The 23,127-nt window shown below is 37.3% G+C and overlaps 1 long non-coding RNA gene across 1 annotated transcript in view; it reads right to left on the minus strand.

The window, feature by feature from the left end:
- Positions 1-11,266: 11,266 nt before the first annotated feature.
- Positions 11,267-23,127, minus strand: part of LOC111549820 — a 36,175-nt gene continuing 24,314 nt past the window's right edge. The window contains exons 2-3 of the long non-coding RNA XR_002733835.1: positions 13,364-13,520; positions 11,267-12,067 (exon numbers count right to left, since the gene is read on the minus strand). This is a non-coding gene — a long non-coding RNA (uncharacterized LOC111549820). The remainder of the gene's footprint in view (positions 12,068-13,363; positions 13,521-23,127) is intronic.

The following is a 23,127-nucleotide window of genomic DNA, read 5'->3' on the forward strand; positions in this document are numbered from 1 at the left end:
TGCACACAGATTTCCTCATTTAAGTATTACAACCACCATGTGAGGAGGTTTTTTACCTGATCTTTTTTTTTTTTAATGGCAAGATTGTAGTAAGAGGGGAAAAACAGGAGAGAATGCACGGGAGAGAAAACAAAAAACAAAAAACACTAGAGAACCAGAAAAAATGTTGAAAGATCCAAGACAGCTGAAATATTTTTTAATGCTTCAGAGCTGATACATTCCAAGATAGTTGTCCCATTTCCAAACTGTTCATAAAATATAACTCTAAATATAAATTGAATTAATTTAGCTGTAGAAAACTCTCATTTAAAGGCATTTACTGAAAAGTGAGCCAAATATTGATTTCTGGAAATAACTATTTGAAATTAAATATCTAGATCACAAAAGAAATAACTGATTGATATCATCATTTGCCAAAATATATTCACGGGGATTACTGTGCATGGTCATGAAAATGCCATGCAACTTTCTGACGAAAAACACTTAACTAAGCTCTTCACTTATCCCTGTTAATATTTAAGCTCATTTTTTAAAAAAGAAAGATTTAAATTAGAGATCAAAAAGCTTTATTAAATTATAGCATGTTGCAATTTCATATTTAGTTATATGTAGAACTGACTTCGCTGAAACTAAGGTAATAAGGTACTGTTTTATATTTAGAATGTACAAAAAGTCTGTTCGAAATATTTCCCAAGATTCCTCCACTCATAATCATTTCCCTGCCTCTCTTTTTTTCTTTTGCAGTTTTTGTGAAGGATATAGTCACATTTCCTATAAAAAGGTCAAATTAAGCAGTACTGTATGCCTCACGTACATATAGTTTTCTTCCCTTTGCACATAATGAAAATGTTAATAAGTATCAGAAATTCTAAATGGATATTCAGTAATATTTTTTCATCAAATAATTCTAAATATTATATTAATTCAGAGATATATTTTTCCATGTCTTTATGCAATTTGAAGAAATCTTAAAGTATAGCAGCTCTGTAATCATAAGACATTAAAAAAATAAAAATGAAAACCTTGTGACTGGGAAAGTGGGCATTTATTGTTGGACCATTTGGAGAATTAGTTATTTCTTTGTGGTACAAAAACAGGTCTCAGGTTTAGGGCTTGCATTCACATTACTCTGTTCTACTCTGTTATATCCTTTACTTTTTTTTTTTTTTTTTTTTCTTCTGAGATGGAGTCTCACTCTGTCACCCAAGCTGGAGTACAGTGGCATGATCTCAGCTCACTGAAACCTCTGCCTCCCAGGTTCAAGCAATTCTCCTGCCTCAGCCTCCCAAGTAGCTGAGACTACAGGTGCGTGCCACCGCACCTGGCTTATTTTTTGTATTTTTAGTAAAGACAGGGTTTCACTATGTTAACCAGGACGATCTTGATCTCCTGACCTCATGAACCACCCATCTTGGCCTCCCAAAGTGCTGGGATTACAATAACCTTTACTCTTAACTTCAATAGCTCTGTCATGCACTTTGCTTTTCGTTTCATTTTTAAAACTTACTCCTAGAGTATTCTTAATCTTGGAGTTGTCTAATAATCAAGGCTTTTGATTATTTTAATTTCCTGTTTATTTTTTCTTAATGCCCCAAATAATTACAGCCTGAAAAGAAAATGGTTTAGGGTGACATTATCACACTAGCTTGAATAAACATTGCCCAATTATTTTTTACCTGCCCTGTATAACTTTACTTGTTATTTTTTTCTGGGCTGGAAAATAAAAGTCATTTTATAAGTAAGATAAATAGAGCCAGGAGCTTTTTACTTCACTATGGATCTCACATTAATTGAAACTGAACCTACCTCTGTTTCTTGCATATTGTCTTTTTAGTGTTCATTAATGTATGTCCCTCTTTTCTTCTGGTTAGATGTGATCCCCCTTTAAACTGCCCCCTAAACATTTTTCATTATCCTGTTCTACAGTGGAGAATAACTTGTGAGTCAAGATATTTTCTCCCTGATTTCCCTCCTTGACCTTCATGGGCTCTATTAATAATAATTTTTTAAAATAGTTTGAGCAAAAAAAGCAGTCTCAGAAAATGCTCCTGTTTTTTATTAGATACCACATAGTGTTAGAATGACAGGAAGTAATTATCAAATAGTCACAAAATAAGTTTCCTTGACTCATATTCACTCACAGGGTGGAGTTTTCATTTATCCACTTTGCTATAGAGTACACATATTGGAAACTCATTTTTGTTTAATGTGATGTAAACTGGTCTCTAGGAAGATACCAGGAAGTATCTTCACTCAGACAACTCTGCAATCTCATTTGTCTGCCTAGACAAGCTAATCTGATTGTAATCATGTTACTTATCTTTTAATTTCTTTTGAAGCGGATGTACATCAGAAGTGGCGTTCAGCTGGGAATAACATAGGTAAAATTGATTTTTATCACATTTGAATGTTTCAGGGCCTGAGCATGTGTTTTTTAGATATAAAATCTGAAACTACCTTGGGGTTGGGAGTCCAACAGAGAAGCCACAGACATAAACTCAATGGTGAAACATAGCAAGACTATAACATTGCCAACAACAACAATTATAAGTAAATTCTGATCCTCATTTTTTTCAGAGTGAATTAGTCATAGATAATCACTAACAAGTGCACATGTATTTTATTATAGAACCAAAGAAACTACTGTTGTTTAAACAATGCCTGACTGCCTTCCTTCTCTCGAATTACAAGGAATTACAATTCAAAAACATTACAATGTCAAAAACAAATACTATGAAAAACAATAGTATCATTTACTTCAAAACTGGATTTGTGAAAGATATTAAATAGCCAAGTCATTTTAAAATGAAGCACACCAGCTACAAATTTTACTTGATAATCACTGGTTGAGCGGGGGTGGGGGAGAAAAACACTAGAAATCATAAGAAGTGATAATGATTTTATTTATTCGTGATCTTGTACACACACTCCTTGGTCTGAAAAAGATACAAGAAGCCTTCAATTTCAGGTTACTGAATTAGGTAATTTCTCAATGTAACTTCAAGAATTGAGTGCTATCGCACATACCATGGAGAAACAGATCCATGATGAGAGGTCTAGGTAACAAATAATGGGAGGATGGCCAGCCAGACAATTAGAGACAGGCATCCAGAACTCTGATGATAATAGTCTGGTGGTAGAAATCACAGCAGATGGCTGAATGTAGGAAGAATGATCAATCACAGCATTGTTTGTAGTAACAAAAATTTGGAAATAACTAAATGCCCATCATTAGAGAAACAGATAATAAGAACATGGACTATTAATGGAACAATTATCAAAAATAGTATATACAGGGAGATAGAGACATGCAAGTAGAGAGAGATTAATTTTAAGGACCAAATAAAAGGAGAAAGAAGCAAGTCATTATATATATATATATATAATTTTTTTTTTTTTTTTTTTTTGAGAGAGAGTTTCACTCTTGTGCCCAGGCTGGAGTGCAATGGTGTGATCTCGGCTCACTGAAACCTCCGCTTTCGAGGTTCAAGCAATTCTCCTGCCTCAGCCTCCTGAATAGCTGGGGATTACAGGCATGGGGGACCATGCCTATGCCCGGCTAGTTTTGTATTTTTAGTAGAGGCGGGGTTTTTCCATGTTGGTCAGGCTGGTCTCAAACTCCCAACCTCAGGTGATCCGCCAGCCTCAGTCTCCCAAAGTGCTGGGATTACAGGCATGAGCCACCATGCCCGGCCTATAATATGTATTTTTAAAATGCCACTCTTCAAAGTAAATTTGTTAACAAATAAATATACATGTAGGTAAATGGATAAAAACTGACTAGAATTGCACACACTGGCCTCTTGATGGTCTTTGTCTCTGGAAATATGGGTAGGGATTATTGGAAGGAAGATAAGATTATAAACATTGTTATTATATTATTATTTGTGCTTTTCTATATGTTTACATGTATTTGCAATGAAAAAAAAGAAAATGCATAAAACACATTCAAGTAGGTAATATCAGAACACCAGATATTCTGTATATGGAGTTCTTGAGAGTTATAGCAGGGGGCAAACTGATGGATGTATGTTACTGGGGAAATCAATTACAACAGGATACATAATAGGTCCCACTTGCTATGAGTAATTGCATTATTTAGGATTCTTGGTTGCAAGAAATAAGGCTAGGGGCAAGGAGGGAGGGTGAGATGGGAAAAGAGGAGATGTCTATCAAATGTTACAAAGTTTCAGTTAGACTGGAGGAATAAATTGTAGTGTTGTATTGTACTGCAAACATCATACTTAAAAGGGAAACAGCTACTTAGGAGGCTGAGGCAGGAGAATGGCGTAAACCCGGGAGGCGGAGCTTGCAGTGAGCTGAGATCCGGCCACTGCACTCCAGCCTGGGCGACAGAGCAAGACTCTGTCTCAACCAAAAAAAAAAAAAAAGGGAAACATAACACATTTTCCCCGAAAAGTGAGAAGATGACAATGATGTGCAGATTTAACAATTCCATTCATTATTTTAATAGAAGTCTAAACCACTGCATTAAGACAAGAAAAAGCATTAAAGGGCATCCAAGTTTGAAAGGGAGAAGTGAAAGCATCCATTTTTTTTTTTTTAACATGTGACAAAACTGTGTTTCTAAGAAACCCTAAGGAAAAAATGACAGCAAAGTTAAACCCACATAATAATAAGGGAAGTTATCAAAGTCAGTTGCAAGTTAGATGATCAACATACCAAAATTAATTTTTTATTTCTACACAACAGTACTAAAAATTGAGTTTAAAAATATTTAAAATTACAGAAACTTATGAAATATTTAGGGATAAAAATGCAATGGTGCAAAAGAAGCTCTACTCTAAAAACTACTAATCATTACTAAAATAATGAATTAAAACCTAAGAAAACAGAAAACCCTATCATGTTCATAGATATCTCCAAAATAATCTATAAGCCAATCCAATCACAATCAGAATCTCCATAAGGATTTTTAAATGATAAGCAAATTCTAAAATTTGTTTAAAAATTCAAAGTATCCAGAAGAGTTAAAACAATCTTGATAACAAAGAACCAATTACAAATATTTATACAACCTGATCTCTAGACTAATTGTAATGCTACTATTAACCACTGTAATATTAGTTTAAACATAAACTTGCAAGTCCATGGAACAGGACATAGAGCCAAAACATGGGCCTGAACGTATATGATCAACTGATTTTCAACAAAGACACTTAGGCAATTCACTGAAGAAAATAAACTATTTTACTCAAATAATGCTGAAGTAAGTGGACATCCATATACAGCATATATATTAATTTAAAAGAGGATTGTTTCATACTTTACCTCCTATCCAAAATGATATTAATCAAAAATTGAAATACGAAATCAATTAATATAATTTTTCAGGAAAAAAGTATAAGGGAATATCTTTGGAACCTTGTAATAGTGAAATATGTCTTAGCCAAGACAAAAATATCATGAAATAAAAAAGGAAAATAAATAAGTTGAACTTCATCAAAACTTAAAATTTCTGCTCCTCAAAACCCAATATTAAGAATATTTTCAGCCACAGACTGATAGAAAATAAAATACAAAAAGAATTGTATTCAGCATTTAAAAATAATTCATACATTAATAACAAATTTTTAAATAATTCGACAATAATTGACAGAAGACTAGCATAGACATTTGAAACAGAAGATACACAGATATCTTGGAAAAATCTTTGATATGGTTTGACTGTGTCCCCACCCAAATCTCAACTTGAATTGTATCTCCCAGAATTCTGACGCATTGTGAGAGGGATCCAGGGGGAGGTAACTGAATTATGGTGGCCGGTCTTTCATGTGCTGTTCTCGTAATAGTGAGTAAGTCTCACAAGATCTGATGGGTTTATCAGGGGTTTCCACTTTTGCTTCTTCCTCATTCTTCTCTTGCCTCTGCCATGTAATAAGTGCCTTTTGCCTCCCACCATAATTCTGAGGCCTCCACAGCCATGTGGAAATGCAAGTCCAATTAAACATCTTTTTCTTCCCAGTCTCAGGTCTGTCTTTATCAGCAGTGTGAAAACAGACTAATACAGTAAATGGATACCAGCAGAGTGTGTTGCTGCTGAAACGATATCTGAAAATGTGGAAGCAACTTTGGAACTGGGTAATAGGCAGAGATTGGAACAGTTTGGAGGGCTCAGAAGAAGATAGAAAAAGAAAACAGGTTTGGAACCTAATAGAGACTTGTTGAATAGCTTTGACAAAAATGTTGATAGTGATAGGAACAATAAGGTCCAGGCTGAAGTGGTCTCAGAGGGAGATGAGGAACTTTTTGGGAACTGGAGCAAAGGTGACCTTTGTTATGTTTTAGCAAAGAGACTGGAAGCATTTTTTTCCCTGCCCTAGAGATCTGTGGAACTTTGAACTTGAGAGATTTGATTTAGGGTATCTGGTGGAAGAAAGTTCTAAGTAGCAAAGTATTCAAATGTGACTTGGGTGCTGTTAAAAGCATTTTGTTTCAAAAGGAGAACAGAGCATAAAAGTTCAGGCAACGTATAGCCTGACGATGCAGTAGAAAATAAAAACTCATTTTTTGAGGAGAAATTCAAGCGACTGCAGAAACTTTCATAAGTAGCAAGGAGCCTAATGTTAATTTCAAAACCATGAGGAAAATGTCTCCAGGCCATGTCAGAGACCTTCGTGGCAGTCTCTCCCATCACAGGCCTGGAAGCCCAGGAGGAAAAAGTGGTAATGTGGGCTGTGGCCAGGGTGCTGTGCTGTTTGCAGCCTAGGGACTTGGTGCCCTGTGTGCCAGCTGCTCCAGCCATGGCTGAAAGGGGCCAATGTAGAGCTTGGGCTGTGGCTTCAGAGGGTCGAAGCCCCAAGCTCTGGCAGCTTACACATGGTGTTGAGCCTGCGGGGTCCACAGAAATTGGGAATTGAGGTTTGGGAACTTCTGCCTAGATTTCAAAAGATGTATGAAGATGCCTGGATGCCCAGGCAAAAGTTTGCTACAGGGGCAGGTCCCTCATGGAGAACCTCTGCTAGGGAAATGTGGAAGAAGAATGTGGGATCAGAGGCCCCTCACAAAGGCCCTACTGGGGCACTACTTAGTAGAGCTGTGAGAAGAGGGGCCACTGTCTTCTAGACCCCAGAATGGTAGATCCACTGACAGCTTGCACTGTGTACCTGGAAATGCTGCAGACACTCAATGCCAGCCCATGAAAGCAGGCAGGAAGGAGGCTTACCCTGCAAAGCCACAGGGGCAGAGCTGCCCAAGACTGTGGGCACCCACCTTTTGCATCAGTATGACCTGGAGCCAAAGGAGATGACTTTGGAGCTTTAAAATTTGACTGCCCTGCTGGATTTCAGACTTGCATGGGCTCTGCAACCCCTTTGTTTTGACCAACTTCTCCCATTTGACTCAGCTGTATTTGCTGAATACCTGTACCCCCATTGTATCTAGGAAGTAATTAGCTTGCTTTGATTTTACAGGCTCATGGGCAGAAGGGACTTACCTTGTCTCAGATGAGACTTTGAACTGTGGACTTTTGGGTTAATGCTGAAATGAGTTAAGACTTTGGGGACTGTTGGGAAGGCATGATTGGTTTTGAAATGTGAGGACATGAGATTTGGAGGGGCTAGGGGTGGGATGATATGGTTTGGCTGTGTCCCCACCCAAATCTCAACCTGAATTGTAGCTCTCAGAATTCCTGCACATTGTGGGAGTGGCCCCAGGGGAGGTAATTGAATCATGGGGGCTTTTCTAATGCTATTCTCATGATAGTGAATAAGTCTCATGAGATCTGATGGGTTTATCAAGAGTTTCTGCTTTTGCTTCTTCCTCATTTTCTCTTACCATCGCTTCTGGCCATGATACTGAGGCCTCTGAAGCCATGTGGAATTGTAAGTCCAATTAAACCTGGTTTTCTTTTTTCTTTTTTATTTTGAGATGGAGTCTTGCTCTTGTCTCCCAAGCTGGAGTGCAATAGCATGATCTCAGCTCACTGAAACCTTCGCCTCCCGGGTTCAAGCGATTCTCCTACCTTACCCTCCCGAGTAGCTGGGATTACAGGTGCTGCCACCATACCAGGCTAATTTTTGTATTTTTAGTAGAGACAGGGTTTCACCATGTTGGCCAGGCTGGTCTCAAACTCCTGACCTCGTGATCCACCTGCTTTGGCCTCCCTAAACCTCTTTTTCCTCCCAGTTTCAGGTAGGTCTTTATTAGCAACATGAAAATGGACTAATAACAGTCTTCAACACCAACATTCATCAGTATCACAGCCCATTTTGTGTTGTTATAAAGGAATCCCTGAGGTTGGGTACTTTATAAAGAAAAGAGGTTTATTTGGCTCACAGTTCTACAGGCTGTACAAGAAGCACAAGGCCAGCATTTGCTTCTGGTGAGGACCTCAGGCTGCTTTCACTCATGGCAGAAGGTGAAGGGGAGCTGGTGTATAGAGATCACAGGACTAGAGTGGAACCAAGAGGAGAAGAAGGTACCAGCTTTCACAAAACTAAAAGAGGGAAAACTCACTCCCCTTCCCCCTAGAAGAGCATTAATCTATTAATGAGGTATCAACTCCCATGATCCAAATACCTCCCATTAGGCCCACCTCCAATACTGGGGATTAAATTTTAACATGAGATTTGGAGGGGCAAACATCTTAACTATAGCAACCAGTAAAATGAAAGCTAAAACAACGAGATATCACTTCATTTGCATTTGAATAGCTAAAATTAAAACGTCTGACAATACCAAATACTGGCAAAGACATAGATCATATTGGAACTCTTGTATGTTGCTGGCAGGGATATAAAATGCCAGTACTACACAGCAGGAGCACTGCTCCTGATAATGTAATTAATTCCTTATACTGTTAAATAAATGTCTAACAATATGAGAGAATAGATAAATAATTTGTGTTACTATGTAATCTTACCATAAGATACAACTAGTAACAAACATTTTGTTGTGTAAAAGAAATCTGAAAATAATTGCTTCTTGGAAAATGGGATGACTGTACAGCACACAAGAAACCTTTTGGGATCATAGAAATATTTTGTATCTTGTTTTGCACCATGGTTACTTTGCTATATACATTTGACAAATTCATTCAAATGAACACATAAAACCTATGCATGTTATTTTATGTAAATTACACCTCAATGGAAAAAAAATCAAAACCTGTGCCTTTTCTTTCATGTAAATTACACCTCAATGAAAAAAAGAAAAAAGAAAAAAAGTGAAATTTATAACCAATTCAATCAATGAGTATTATTGATTGAACACCAGCTGGATCCAATGGTGATGGAGGTGTAATTAATTCTAGCAGCACAAGATTCCTAAACTCAAACAACTAATAAGCAAAAAAGGTTAAAAGAAAATTTAAAATAACAATTTAAGTAATGGCACAGTGCATTCCATGGTTAATTGTATTTCATTCTTCTCTTTCTGGAGGCTGTTGGACAAAATCTGTTTCTTTGCTTTTTCCAGCTTCTAGATGCCGCCTGCATTCCTTGGCTTAATGACCTCTTCCTCCATCATCAAAGCCAGTAGCACAGGATCTTGAAATCTGTCTCTGGACTCCAATGTACTGCCTCTCTGCTCTTACAAGAAGCCTGTGATTACAGTAGGTCTACCCAAAGAATCCACCAATCTCAAGACCCTTAACCTAATTACAACTGCCAATTTTCTTTTTTCCCTTTTTTTTTTTCTTTTTGCCAAGTAAGGTAACATATTCACAAGCTTCAGAGGGTAAAAAGTGGATATCTTGTGTGTGTATGTGGGGGTATCTATCACAGGACACTTCTAACCCCCCAATGATTCACATATGTCCTATATGCAAAATATATTCACTGCACTTCAGGGTTCCCAAAAGTCTCAATCCATTACAGCTTCAACTCAAAATCCAAGATCTCATAGGTTCAAAATTTCCAACTCTTATGTACATTATCTAAATTGGATATGAGTGAGGCTCCAGGTATAATTCATCCAGGGGTACAACTCTTCCTCTGCGAACCTGTGACACTCAAGAAATGAGTTTCCTGTTCTCAAAATACAGCAGTGGGACAGGCATATGATACCAGTTATAAACATGGACCCATCTCCATGATGGCTTACTCACATGACCGGCAAGTGGCTCCTGTTTATTAGAAGGAGGTCTTGGTTTCTCACCATGTACATTTTTACAGCAGAGCTGCATAACGTGTAGTTAGTTTCCCCGTAAGTGAGCAATCTCAGAAAGGAGAGCGGTAGTAGCAATTTCTTTACTCTTGTCCATATCCTATTAGTCATATAGTCCAGTCGTTTTGTTCGTTTGTTTGTTTTGTTTTTTTGTTGTTGTTGTTGTTTGTTTTGAGACAATCTCACTCTGTCACCCAGGCTGGAGTGCAGTGACACAGTCTCTGCTCACTGCAACCTCTATCTCCCAGGTTCAAGCAATTCTCCTGCCTCAGTCTCCCAAGAAGCTGGAATTACAGGCATGCGCCACCACACCCAGCTAAGTTTTGTATTTTTTTTTTTAGTAGAGATGGCGTTTCACCATGTTGGCCAGGCTCGTCTCAAACTCCTGACCTCAAGTGATCCGACTATCTGGGCTTCCCAAAGTGCTGAGATTACATGTGTGAGCCACTGTGCCCGGCCACATAACCCAATCTTGATAGTTTTTCAGGGGACTACACAAAGGGGTAAATATCAGAAGGTCATTATCACTGGGGGCCACTTTTGAGATGGCTAGCACAGTGAGCAATATAGACCTTGCAGAAAAATGTACCAGATGAAAACTCAACGGTGAAACAAATTCTCACAGGAGATGAGCGAGAACCCTCATGATCTATGAAGGATGTGAATTCAGTATTTTAAAAAGTACTTTAGGACAGGTGTAGTGGTTCAAGCCTGTAATCCCAGCACTTTGGGAGGCTGAGTCAGGCGGATCACATGAGGTCAGGAGTTCAAGACCACCCTGGCCAACATGGTGGAACCTCATTTCTACTAAAAATACAAAAATTAGCCGGGCATGTGGCGGGCACCTGTAATCCCAGCTGCTCAGGAGGCTGAGGCAGGAGAATCATTCTAACAGGCGGGCTTGATCCTGAGAGGTGGAGGTTGCAGTGAGCTGAGATCATGCCACTGCACTCCAGCCTGGACGACAGAGATACTGTTTCAAAACAAACAAACAAACAAACAAAAACTTCAAATCTCTCTCTCAAAAATATCCTTAAATTTGCATTGAGAAAAAAGACTGACAATAATTAGGCAGTAGACTTCATGAAAAGCAGAATATTATTGACAGATAATTTAATATAGATCTAAACCACTGAAAACATTTTTGCCGTATGTAGTACTTGAGACCGTGAAGGAGCATGTATCAACTGTGTGTTTGCAAAATTAATCTTGCAAAAGTGGGCACAGCTTCTGGAGTCATTTCAACACTTTTTTTTTTTTTTTTAATGTATTGTTTGCACGGGAATTTAGCCAGTATTTCAAAAATCCCCTTGGCTCTAAATTTGTCATCATGCAATCATAATTGAAAGGAAAAGTAAGAGGTCATCTAACCTTTCTCTAAGCAGAATCATTAGGATCACATTCAAAATGAATGGATAATTGTTTGGATTTCTGTTCCAAATCTTGCCTTTTGCTGGAAGTAACAATGACCTGTGGTGATACCCCAAGGCTAATGTTGTTCCTGTATTGTAACAAGAATATTTATTTGTTTTTGTTTTTGGGGAACATTAAGTAAAAGCAGGTGATGGTGATATGTGCATGGGGTTAGGGCCCAGAATCTGTTTGATTAAATGAAAACTCTTTTACTCTGCTTCCTCTAAAGGCTTACGATCCGATTTTAGCTAAGTTTCTTTTTAGAAAATAATAAAAACAATAAAGGACAATTTGGGGCAATAGTCAGGAGGTAAAAACCTCATAGTCACTGGGACATGCATTCAAGAAATAGGTCCATAATACTTATTTTACCTAATACAGTGCTGGACATTATACAGGAAATAATACAAAAATAATAGAAAGTCTTTAACCTGAAGGAACATAACATGAAAGATCCTGATTCCCGTTGGGATTTGGAGATGTCAATTACTCACCCTCTTGCTCTCTATGCTCCCCATGGCAAATCCTAGGCAAAAAGGAGAAGAGAATGAAAATGTCAACTTTATTAATGGCCACCCAAATGCAGATACCTCAGTAAAGGTGGATTAGAGGACAGAACTGTATGTATAAACAAAATGCAATGGACACCATCTACCACTCTTACAGCCTCCCCTTTTTCTTCCTTTCCCACAATAATTCGATGCTAATTTCTCTCAATTTGCCCACAATTAGGCTAAATCTCACAAAACAAATGCTTATCCAATACAACAGGAAAGATTGTTTATCCTTAGGGATTAATATGCATTTTATCTCCCTGTCTGAATGTCTCAAGATAACCTATAGTTACACAGCAGCTTCTTCCAGCGCCATAGGCCCCGAGCCTCCCTAAATAGTGCTGGAATACATCAGCTACCTGACATCTTCAGTATCTTTCATTAACATATCTCAGCCCCTGGGTCCTGCTAAGGGTGCACATTGTGTGATTTCTGCAGTCCTAAAATTTACAGCAAAACTCTCAAAGAAATGACTAGGAAGATTTTAGGAGAAGTCCAACACCTTATTCTGTATAGCTTCGTTAATTTATATCTAGTTAGAGAGAAAAAGAAAATGAATCACAGCACAAGAGCTCCAGAGAAACCTTTAGAGTGTGTATTATAAAGTTGCTTTGAAGCACTGAAAACATGAAATGGGAATGAATTAACTGATATCATTTCATTTCACTAATAAGCAAATATTTAAACAGCTTTATTTGCCATCTGGATGGCTGCCAATAGGAAAGCTCCTTCAATAAAGAGTTGCCATCCTCTTGCTTATTAAAGCTGTGTTTTTTACATAACTGTCCTCTTTCAGGTTTTTAGTGAAAAATATAAGAATATTAAAATGAGAGGGTCAGGAGTCAAGCAACATTAAAATACTTTAGCTTACATCATAGGCATATGAACTAATTAGATTAGCATATAATTATGGAAGTCCATGTTAACATATAGAAGGAAGCTGATATAGAAAGAAGCAAGCTGAAATATTTCAATAACTTAAAGAACATTATGAAATAACACATTTTTTTCCTGTCCTTGTAAGCTACTTGAAATAACACAGTTTTCCACAGTGCAGAAAGCTAATAGAGCCAAGCAATAACAACCTTACCTGTAGCAAGATTCTCTATGCTTCTAATTTAACCATTACCAATTGTTAACCGTAATAGAATTGATGGTAAATACATACATCTGCATAAACACAAATCATATTAGTCTGTTCTCATGCTAATAATAAAGACATACTGGAGACTGGGTAATTTATAATGGAAGAGGTTTAGTGGACTCACCGTTCCACATGGCTGGGGAGGCCCCACAATTATGGCAGAAGGCAAAGGAGAAGCAAAGTCACGTCTTTCACGGCAGCAGGCGAGAGCGTGGGCGGGGGAACTCTCCTTTATAAAACCATCAGATCTCGTGAGACTTATTCACTATCATGAGGTCAGCCTGGGAAAGACATGCCCTCATGATTCAATTACTTCCCACTGGGTCCCTCCCACGACACATAGTAATAATGGGAGCTATAATTCAAGAGGAGATTTGGGTGGGGACACAGCCAAACCACATCACAAATACACAAGCACAAATACACACGTACTCACACAATAAGATTAATTGGTTTTGGAAATGAGTAGTCTTCATTCTATATTTGTGATCAATGCCAATGAAAAGAATAGGTGACATGTATACTTAACACTTCAAAAAATAATATTAAAAAGGATTAAAACAAAGTCATGCTTTGTAATCCCAGTGGCTGCACCATTCTTTGTCAAATGTAGTTGTCACTATAAAGAGCAGTCATATCACTGCTTCCCTGTTAGCACTGGCTAAATATTATTGCTCTGTTATTTCAACAGCAAACTGCAGGCCTTTGGAGCCAGCAGGCTCTCCTCAAGGACTTGCTGATGTGTAGCAAAAATATTTTAGTGTGAAAAAACTACTCCCTAGTGCACTTGTTTGCAAACTGCTGAATTTCTAGATAACTCTAACTATGTTTGATGACTATTTTTGATAGCGCAGATCTGGTGCTGAAATGCCTCTGAAGAATCAACACTTCTTTTTCCTTTCTTTCGTTTTTTTTTTCTTTTTCTTTTTTCTTTTTTTCTTTTTTTTACTTGTTTTAGTCACAGCATGACAAACCTAGTAGAAACACAAAGCTGCTTGGGTAGTAATTTTTTATTTTGAACAGTAATTTGTTGTGTTGAACCCAGACCTCTCTGTTTCATGCTTACAAAACACTAAAAAGCAGTCAAGTGAAATGCAAATTAATATGAAACTCAAATACTCTACTTAACAGCTTTCAACTTAGTAGACTCAATTGCCAAATGAATGTAAAGCAAAGCTTTAACATTGCTGTTAATTATGCTTTTCTTGCCAGAAACACTTTTGCCATTACCTAGAAACTGTAAAGAATTGTTTTATTTCATCCTGAAATTTCTGTGTAATTTAATTACTGTTTCTTTCTGTTTTATCCTCATCTGCTTTCGTTTGCATAAAATCCAGCAACTAAGCAAATACTTTCCCTAACGATTCTGTTTATATGTATACCAAAAACTGAAGTCCATTTTACTACCACAATAAAGTCTAGTGAAAGTAAGACTGAAGATTTGCTTTTCCATTGTTGTAATTTATATAGATTAATTGAACTTTTGTGTCCTCTTCAACTGAGAATATGCTTTTGCATATCTGGTTATATATACTTATACTAATAAACTTTTAACACACTAGAACTTAAATATGTTTATGCAAGTGAAATTAATATTATAGACAACTGAGACTGTTACACCTTTAGTGTTTACACTATAGCCATGCATTAGAAAAATTGTACCTTTTGTGTACGAGGTGCTATATGCCATATTACACTCTGGTATTGAAAGGATAGACAAGGCATTGTGCTCTCTTTGTGGAACTCAACATCTAGTGACGGGATATATATTAAAATACATAATTACAATAAAAAGTACAAAGTATTAGAATTGTTTTTCATAAAATCAATATATTTTGTTGTATCATCAGGCCCATCCACAATGTGTTTTTGATTCCTCTGGATAATAAGCCCATATGTTTCAGGAGGTTGGTAAATGTACTCTTGGTACTGTATTTTTCTGTCACATTAGACGGAGCATGAACTGTCTGGTTTATCACCATTTCTACCACTCCCAGTTGTTATACAAAAGACCAGAGTCTCTCTTCGATCACCACAATCTTTGAGACCCTGAAGTGGAAGTTTCTCTAGTAAATGACATAATCCCTCAAGTTGACTGCCTAAACTAAACCCAACTGGGTTTCTGGTTCAAATATTCAATTATAGTACAATTGTATAACTGACAAATCTCCACTTTACTTTTCCGTACGACAACACATGTCATCCTTCATACACTCAAGTGACATTACTGACCCACCATCTGCCTTGAGAATTTTTTCTGGTGGTGAGAATAAATTTTCATGGATCTATATACACCTGGTCCCATTTGTGACAAAGAGCATGCATTTTAGAGACAGCTGGCCAAAGTTAGGGGCATGCTGTGTGGCTGTGGAATAGGGCACAGTAAACTGGCCCCACATGGGGACTGAACCCTGACCTCATTAGTAATATACTGTAATCAGTTGGTCTCCATAATCTCTAACAGCTCTATTGAAAATGAACAATTTTCTCAGCCATCCACTGTGAATTTGCTCTTTCTTAAGTATGTCAGACCAGAGATTCCCTACAAATTTTAAATTTGCTCTTTTGTTCTCTCTCATTTCCAAGGAAAAAAGGGCTTACTGCCTACCTTTTTCTCCACTAATGTTTTTTTCTTCTTCAGCTTGCTTTTTTTTTTTTTTTTTTTTTCTGGATCTTTTCCTATTCTTACTACCCATTTCATGTAGGTGAAGGGACAACTAGTGGTTATAACCTGAAGTATGTTAATGTCATACAGCTTCAAAGAATGGGCCTTAGGCTGTGAAGGCTGAAAGAATAGACTTTGAAGGGGAACTTTTGCTTTCCAAAAAATATCAACACAATTATCTTGCTAAATTAATCTGATCCTCCAGGTAATGTGAGGATGGGACTGTTGTGATAAGAAATGCCAGTGGTTTTCTATAGTAGCATAACCAACTTCAGTTTTAGGCTTATGAACATTCAGAGCTGGAAAAATCCTCCCAGTACATCTAGCCCACTGAAACCCAAATAAATGAAATAATTTTTTCAACATGCTAAAAGCTAGTTAATGCAGAGTTGAGTTTTACATTAGTTAAGGGATGCACAGAGCTGTAGTAACAAGGAAACCAAAATAGAATGATTTGAATAAATTTCTCTTTGAGATAACAAAACAGAGGTATAGTCCAGGGTTGTTTTCTAGGTTCCACCATCTTTAATTTACAGCATTCATTTCTGAGTCCAAGGTAGATTCTCTATTTGTCACCAACTCCCAGCCAGTGGGACAGGAAACTAGAGAATTGGAAAGTGTATACCAGTTGTTATCTGTAACTTCTCACATTTCTTTGGCCAGAAGGTAGTCATATGGTGTATGTAGCTCTGTGCAAAAGAATCTGAGAAATGTATTTGCTAACTGGGCACATTTTTTGCCCAGCTCACACTTTGGGGCTATCTTTATTATTATTAAACAAACATTACTAAAGGGTTAAGAAAGAACTTTAGTTCTTTTATTATTATTATTAAAAGGACTATTTTATTAAATAGGATTCTATAAAATAACTAAGTACACAATAGATATGGTTAGATAAGTAGGATTGCTGTAGTAGAATTCTAATATCTTGACTACAATGCTAGGAGTCTTTATAGCAAAATAACCTTACCATTGATTGACTTATTCTTTTCTTCAAAATTATTATATTATTAATTTTTCATATCAGAACATCATCTTTGTGGTTACCTTAGATGACCTTACCTCATGTCTTTTGTGATCTCTTTACACTATACTTCTGTTTATGTGAGACAAAGTGGAAAATTTAATGTATACAATTATTTAAAGCCATATTCCATATTTAAGAATCCAATGCTTTCACCTAACTAGGAAAATTAAATAGAGGTACAGACTTATTGACGTGAGTCTTCATCTTTTACTGGATCAAATTAGAGTATTATGACATTTGAACCCAGGTAAAGGAATTTCTATATTTATTTCAGAGTTAATGTATACCACCAAAAGGTATTCAAAAGAACACATGACTTACCAAACAAGTTCTAGCATTTGGAATATTTGAAACAATTTAATTGCTCAAATAAATTTTTGGATAAATGGATAAATAAACAAATGAATGAGTGAATCAACATTTCCCAAGAACAACTTTGATTTTTTCATAACCGATTAATCTGTATAGATTAGGGCCATGGGCAGTGGCTCAGTCCTGTAATCCCAGCACTATGGGAGGCAGAGTTGGGCAGATCACTTGACGTCAGGAGTTTGAGAGCAGCCTGGCCAACATGGTGAAACCCTGTCTCTATTAAAAACACCAAAATAAAATAGCTGGGCAAGGAGGGGCACACCTGTAGTCCCAACTACTCAGGAGGCTGAGACAGGAGAATCACTTGAACTCGGGAGGTGAGTGCAGTGAGCCAAGATCGCACCACAGCCTTGTCAACAGAGCCAGACTCCATCACAAAAAAAAAAAAGAAAAAAAAAAAGTCTGTATAGATTAAATATTTGTAACCTCCTTGTTAAATTAAATTTATAAATTCTTTGAGAGATGGTTACTGATTGCCTTTTGTCTCCTAAATCATTAAAAATTATTCTGTGTCTTCTTTGACTTTGTGTTGAGGGTTCAGTAATGAGAGTTAAGTGTGAATCTGCATAAGGTCCAAAGATTGGCTAAGTCTTTTTTGTCCATCCATTTTCATACCAGAGTATTTAAGAGTGAGCGATGTAAGTGTCCTTCTAGCACTTAATCAATGAAATCTCCCATGACTTTTGCTGTCTCCGTACTCAGAAGTATCAGTGACATTGTATTGTTGTATTTTTCCAAGTCTCTCAAAGCCAAAGCCATTTCTTTTCCCCCTTGTTTTTCCTTTTTTTGAGTTCCTGTTATCTGCCTCCTTAGCCTTCTAAAAAGATATCCCAAAGATTTCCCAATGATAATCTGTGGAAGCTTTTTAAGGACGTTTTCAGTTTTCTTTTCTAGTTTTTGGGTAGGAGTTAAAAAAAGAAAAAGAAAAAAGCACCACTAGAGACGGGAGGATGTACTGTATTGTTCGTCTGACTATAACGTCTAGTAGTATCTCTTTGTTTCCCTTTCTCTTTGAAAATCTCTGGCCTTCAGCCAGGCCTCTGACCAGCTGACTAGCTGGTGCCACACCCTTAGGAACAAGGAAATCTTCCCTTTGTAGGGCTTAACTATCACTGCCCAGGCATTTCATGTCGCATGATAGCTTTCCTGTTTCCCATAAATACAATTTACTTTTAGAAGAACTGAATCTAATGTAAAACTGTTGACAACCTTAAGACATTAAATGTAGACATTTCAAAGTACAGAAATGATTTTTGAAAACATATACCATGTAATCTAGTGGAAGAACTAAGGATACATTAAAATGTATAATAGATGATTGTATTGTAAAACTTCTAAATCTAATAAGTAATTCCTGTCTTTTATAAATGCAATTTTAAGAGCATTTCCAAGATCTGGTTAGAATAAAGTTCCTCTTCATTAATGTTTATTTCTGCTAGCTGTAAGCTGGTGATATCAGTACTTCTTTGTTTCTTGATTTTATATCCTAAAGCAAATTTAGACCTATAGAGTTGTTTTGCTTTCTATTTTGTTAATTGGCTGCAAATTTCAGGCATCTTAGTGGAGAATCAACTAGAGTGATAACATTTCTATTGATCTGGTCTTTGACATATGTTTAAAGCATACAAATGGAAATTAGTTTTATTAGAAAGGCATGCATGAATACATTAGCATTTTTTCACATAAACCAATTTATCATGGTTCTATGAAATTGCAGTATAAAATTTCTCTGAAGCCAAATTAGCAAAAACAGAAAAAATCAAATTTCATTAGATGTAAGGATATATGCATTCACAAGTTTGCAAAATTAGTGAAACTAATTTTTCAGAAATCAAAACCGAAAAAAGGAGAGCAAAGACAGAAAAGGCACAGGATACCAGTTGGGAAAAGAAAAAACATGAGAACTTCCTTTGAATATTCGAAGAGTTATTCTGTGGAAGGTCTTTTCTTTTGAAGGGCCAAAGAATAGACCTAGGGATAAGAAATTAAAATCACCGTGAAACTGATCATATTTTATTATGAAGGCTTTCTATTAATATGAGTCAAGAGCAGGTAATCCGCTTCCTTACAAGGTTGTAAGGATCCTATTAATGCCAGTGTCCTGAGATGTACCAATGCACTGAGTATTGGACTGAATGAGACCAATTGGTTTAATTTGATGTTCATAGTAATACAGTTTGGCTGTGTCCTCACCCAAATTTCATCTTGTATTGTAGCTCCCATAATTCCCATGTGTTTTGTGAGAGACCCAGCAGGAGATAATTAAATAATGGGGTTGGGTCTTTCTGGTTCTGTTCTCATGATAGTGAATAAGTCTCATGAGATCTGATGGTTTTATAAGGGGTAGTTTCCCCGCACAAATTCTCCCTTGTCTGCTGCCATGTAAGATGTGCTTTTCACCTTCCACCATGATCGTTAGGTCTCCCCAGTCATGTGGAACTGTGAGTCCATTAAACCTCTTTTTCTTTATAAATTACCCAGTTTCAGGTATGTCTTTATCCACAGTGTGAAACAGACTAATATACACACCAAAATTACACCTGCTATTAATTATATTTTTTCCCATCTGGCCTGAAATCCTCCTCTTTAGTATCTTGTAGGGAAAACAAAAACAAAAACAAAACTAAAAAAAAAAAAAAGAAAGAAAAAAAGGAACTTTTTTCCTAGAAGCCTTAAAAGAGTTTGTATATTGTATAATATATTTTATATATTACACAATATATAACCCAGTTGTACCCTCCTAGACTTACCCCGTTATCATATTAGTATGTGCTAGATTATCAGAATACCTTGTTGACACAGATAAAGAAAAGGGGATTTTCAATAAGATTACTGCTGAATACAGAAGCTACCAGTACTGGGAGGTAAGAAGTCCACGGATGAGAATAATGCTGTGGGTGAAGGTGTTCATTAATGCTCATTGATGATAAGGCAGATGCTGTTTACATTTTGTTCCATCACATTTATTTTAGTCTTAGGTATACTGTTAAAAATATTTAATATCTGCTGTCAGAACTTTTACTATCTTTTCTCCAGTTCTTTCCTGGCTATCCAAAATTAATTTCTCTACTATTTTACTGAAGTGTGGCTCAAAGGTAAACTTTTCCTTGGATTCTTGTGTATTATTTATAGACATAAAACTATGTTCACTAGTCCTGGAAAAAGACTTTGGCTGAATATAAAGTTCTCAGTTCATACTCTTTCTACTTAAGTGTCACATAGAAATTGTTTTTTTTTTTTTTATTTTTTGGTTGAATTTTGATGTAGGGAAATAGGCTAGCTTTAACCTTCCCTCTTAAAATTCTTCTTTCATAAAGTTACTATTGTTGTTGTTTAGGATGTATCTTGATGTTGACCATTCTGTGTCAATTATTCCTCACACATGGTCTATCCTTACAATATGCTTTTAAAGTTTTATTTTTCTTGCAATACATCATCAGTTTTATCTTCACATATTTTTACACTCTAAACACATTATAATTAAATCATATTTTTTGTTTTTTAATCTGGGTACTACAGTTGTGCTTATGTTGAACATCCTTTATCTCCAATTGAGAGGTGACAACATGCTAGCAACCCCCGCTCACTCTCGGAACCTCCTCGGCCTGGGTGTCTGCTCTGGTTGCCCTGCGTCTAGCTAATCAAGTGCGGACTTGGAGAACTTTTCTGTCTAGCTAAAGGATTGTAAATACACCAATCAGCACTCTGTGCCTAGCTAAAAGTTTGTAAACACACCAATCAGCACCCTGTCAGAATGGACCAATCAGCTCTCTGTAAAATGGACCAATGAGCTCTCTGCAAAATGGACCAATCAGCAGGATGTGGGTGGTGCCAGATAAGGGAATAAAAGCAGGCTGCCCCAGCCAGCTGTGGCACCTACTTGGGTTCCCTTCCACATTGTGGAGCGTTTGTTCTTGCTCTTGGCAATAAATCTTGTGGCTGCTCACTCGTTGGGTCCACACCACTTTTAGGAGCTGTAGCACTCACTGTGAAGGTTTGCAGCTTCACTCCTGAAGCCAGCGAGACCACACCCCCACCGGAAGGAAGAGCTCCAGACAGGTTGCCTTTAAGAGCTGTAACACTCACCAGGAAGGTCTGCAGCTTCACTGCTGAAGTCAGCGAGACTGTGAACCCACCAGAAGGAAGAAACTCCAGACACATGAACATCTGAAGGAACAAACTCCAGACACACCATCTTTAAGAACTGTAACACTCACTATGAGGGGTTTCATTCTTGAAGTCAGCCAGACCAAGAATCCACCAATTCCAGACACACTATCACTATGTTTTTTCCTCTCTCTCCCTTTGTTTATGCGCTTTTTATTTCTTTTCAACCTTTATTTCAATTTTCCTTCATGCTCCTCAATCCTTCACTTTTATTTTTGTAATGAGTTTGTTTCTTACCTTTCATCACGAGGTAAGAAACCTCATCCTGCTATCTAACATCACATTCTTGAGGTTTTGCATCTTTGCTGCTTGGTTTTCCTTTGAAGAGCTAATTGTTTGTTTTTTTATAATTCTTCATGAAGTATTTGTAATTTTCACTTACTCTCTTAAATTTTGAGTGAGATGGTGTTACTTTTTTGATAATTGTACATCTCTTAGTATACATTTGTATTGATGCTGTGCCTGCTAGGGAGGGAGACAGGTGCGAGGTGGTCCCTGGAGAAACTCCAACTTCCATGCCCACTGAGGTGAAGCCTCAGGAAGTTCATGATACTTGCAGCAGGGAGGAACCTGGCGCCTCTTCTTCCTATGTGTGGAAACTGGGATTCAAGCTGCTGGCAGGAAGTGCTCTAGCGGAGAGATCCTGACCTTGCGAGCGTCCCTGTTTTCCACTTTTCTTCCTTTTTACCCAATACAACCCTATCTCACTCACCATTCAAATTGTCTGCAAGCATGAATTTTCGTGGCTGTGGGACAAAGAATCCCGTCTTTAGCTGAATGAGGAAAAGCCCTGCAACACTTAATAGTCTTCATTAAATGAGTTGTCTTTTCCTTGACTAGTCATTTTCAGAAGAATCCCATAGAGTGTGTGGAACAGCAGAACACCAGGGTCACCTTCCAGATTTCCTGAAACAAATCTGCTTTTGGTTTGCCAAAGAAACATCTTGCAAATGTTACTTAGGCAGAGCTCTGGGCAGTATATCTCCTCTTTTCCTATTACTTTGTGCCCAGGAAGCCTTTTCCTTTTGACCCTCTTCACCTCAATTTCCTCTGCTATTATTGTCCACACGAGATTTAGTGTTTTCACTTTATAATCATGCCCTCAAATTCAGGAAGTATGTTTTGCTGGCATGTTCTGAGATCTGCCAGCACTTGGACCTCTCCCTACTCTTCATGTTTTTAATTCACTTACTAAATCTTGCTCCACATTTTTACCCTATTTAGCTGTAGTAGGCTTTACTCTATTTTGAAGTCTGTGAATTGTGTATCTTTTTCTAGTTTTGTTTGTTTGTTTATTTATTTATTTATTTATTGATTTATTGATTTATTTATTTTAAGATAGAGTTTCATTGTTGTTTCCCAGGCTGGAGTGCAATGGCGCAATCTCGGCTCACCACAGCCTCTGCCTCCGGGGGGCAAGCGATTCTGCTGCCTCAGCCTCCTAAGTAACGGGGAATGCAGGCATGCACCACCATGTCCAGCTAATTTTGTATTTTTAGTAGAGACGGGGTTTATCCATGTTGGTCAGGCTGGTCTGAAACTGCAGATCTCAGGTGATCTGCCCACCTCACCCTCCTAAAGTGCTAGGATTACAGGTGTGAGCCATGATGCCCAATCAAATGATATATATATTTTTAATTCCGAGAAGGAAAGGGGG

The sequence above is a fragment of the Piliocolobus tephrosceles genome, chromosome 3 (assembly GCF_002776525.5).
Source record: "Piliocolobus tephrosceles isolate RC106 chromosome 3, ASM277652v3, whole genome shotgun sequence".
NCBI lineage: Eukaryota > Metazoa > Chordata > Mammalia > Primates > Cercopithecidae > Piliocolobus > Piliocolobus tephrosceles.